The sequence below is a fragment of the Arachis duranensis genome, chromosome 4 (genome assembly GCF_000817695.3).
Source record: "Arachis duranensis cultivar V14167 chromosome 4, aradu.V14167.gnm2.J7QH, whole genome shotgun sequence".
Taxonomy (NCBI): domain Eukaryota; kingdom Viridiplantae; phylum Streptophyta; class Magnoliopsida; order Fabales; family Fabaceae; genus Arachis; species Arachis duranensis.
Window position 1 is genome coordinate 37,556,637 of NC_029775.3, and position 2,486 is coordinate 37,559,122.

At 42.4% G+C, this 2,486-nt stretch overlaps 1 non-coding gene across 1 annotated transcript; it reads left to right on the forward strand.

Moving 5' to 3' along the window:
• The first annotated feature begins 1,648 nt into the window (after positions 1 to 1,648).
• Positions 1,649 to 1,756, forward strand: LOC127747103 (small nucleolar RNA R71). Its single transcript, XR_008008906.1, has one exon. It is a non-coding gene; the product is annotated as a small nucleolar RNA R71 (small nucleolar RNA).
• The last annotated feature ends 730 nt before the right edge of the window (positions 1,757 to 2,486 follow it).

The following is a 2,486-nucleotide window of genomic DNA, read 5'->3' on the forward strand; positions in this document are numbered from 1 at the left end:
TAGCTTGACAGAGGACTCTCATGGAGCCTCAGAAATGCTTAGAGCCATGTTGGATCCTCCCAACACCAAACTTAGAGTTTGACTGTGGGGGCTCTGTTTGGCTCTGTTTTGAGAGGAGCTCTTCATGCTTCCTCTCCATGGTGATAGAGGGATATCCTTGAGCCTTAAACACAAGGGATTCTTCATTCACTTGAATGATCAACTCTCCTCTATCAACATCAATCACAGCCTTTGCTGTGGCTAGGAAGGGTCTACCAAGGATGATGGACTCATCCATGCACTTCCCAGTCTCTAGGACTATGAAATCAGTAGGGATGTAATGGTCTTCAACTTTTACCAGAACATCCTCTACAAGTCCATAGGCTTGTTTTCTTGAATTGTCTGCCATCTCTAGTGAGATTTTTGCAGCTTGCACCTCGGAGATTCCTAACTTCTCCATTACAGAGAGAGGCATGAGGTTTACACTTGACCCTAAGTCACACAAGGCCTTCTTGAAGGTCATGGTGCCTATGGTACAAGGCATTGAAAACTTCCCAGGATCCTGTCTCTTTTGAGGTAATCTCTGCCTAGACAAGCCATCCAGTTCTTTGGTGAGCAAAGGGGATTCATCCTCCCAAGTCTCATTTCCAATTAACTTGTCATTTAGCTTCATGATTGCTCCAAGGTATTTAGCAACTTGCTCTTTAGTGACATACTCATCCTCTTCAGAGGAAGAATATTCATCAGAGCTCATGAATGGCAGAAGTAAGTCCAATGGGATCTCTATGGTCTCATTTTGAGCCTCAGATTCCCATGGTTCCTCATTGGGGAACTCATTGGAGGCCAGTGGACGTCCATTGAGGTCTTCCTCAGTGGCGTTCACTGCCTCTCCTCCCTCCCAAAATTCAGCCATGTTGATGGCCTTGCATTCTCCTTTTGGATTTTCTTCTGTATTGCTTGGGAGAGTACTAGGAGGGAGTTCAGTGATTTTCTTGCTCAGCTGACCCACTTGTGCCTCCAAATTTCCAATGGAGGACCTTGTTTTAGTCATGAAACTTTGAGTGATTTTGATTAGATCAGAGACCATGGTTGCTAAGTCAGAGATATTCTGCTTAGAACTCTCTGTCTGTTGCTGAGAAGATGATGGAAAAGGCTTGCTATTGCTAAACCTATTTCTTCCACCATTATTGTTGAAACCTTGTTGAGGTCTCTATTGATCCTTCCATGAGAGATTTGGATGATTTCTCCATGAGGGATTATAGGTGTTTCCATAGGGTTCTCCTATGTAATTCACCTCTTCCATTGAAGGGTTCTCAGGATCATAAGCTTCTTCTTTAGATGAAGCCTCCTTAGTACTGCTTGGTGCATTTTGCATTCCAGACAGACTTTGAGAAATCATATTGACTTGTTGAGTCAATATTCTGTTCTGAGCCAATATGGCATTCAGAGTGTCAATCTCAAGAACTCCTTTCTTCTGACTAGTCCCATTGTTCACAGGATTTCTTTCAGAAGTGTACATGAATTGGTTATTTGCAACCATTTCAATCAGCTCTTGAGCTTCTGTAGGCGTCTTCTTCAGATGAAGAGAGCCTCCAGCAGGGCTATCCAAAGACATTTTGGATAGTTCAGAGAGACCATCATAGAAAATACCTATGATGCTCCATTCAGAAAGCATATCAAAAGGACACTTTCTGATTAATTGTTTGTATCTTTCCCAAGCTTCATAGAGGGATTCTCCTTCCTTTTGTCTGAAGGTTTGGACTTCCACTCTAAGCTTACTCAATTTTTGAGGTGGAAAGAACTTTGCCAAGAAGGCATTGACTAGCTTTTCCCAAGAGTCCAGGCTTTCTTTAGGTTGAGAGTCCAACCATGTTCTAGCTCTGTCTCTTACAGCAAAAGGGAATAGCATCAGTCTGTAGACCTCAGGGTTAACCCCATTAGTCTTGACTGTGTCACAGATGTGCAAGAACTCAGCTAAAAACTGATGAGGATCTTCCAATGGAAGTCCATGGAACTTGCAATTCTGTTGCATTAGAGAAACAAGTTGAGGCTTAAGCTCAAAGTTGTTTGCTCTAATGGCAGGGATAGAGATGCTTCTCCCATAAAAGTCGGGAGTAGGTGCAGTAAAGTCACCCAGCACCTTCCTTGCATTGTTGGCATTGTTGTTGTTTTAGGCTGCCATAGGTTCTTCTTCTTTGAAGATTTCTGTTAGGTTCTCTACAGAGAGTTGTGCTTTGGCTTCTCTTAGCTTTCTCTTCAAGGTCCTTTCAGGTTCAGGATCAGCCTCAACAAGAATGCCTTTGTCTTTGCTCCTGCTCATAAGAAAGAGAAGAGAACAAGAAAATGTGGAATCCTCTATGTCACAGTATAGAGATTCCTTGAAGTGTCAGAGGAAAAGAAGAGTAGAAGACAGAAGTAGAAAATTCGAACTTATCAAAGAAGATGGAGTTCGAATTTTGCATTTAGGAATAGTGTTAGTCCATAAAATAGAAGGATGTGAGAAGAAG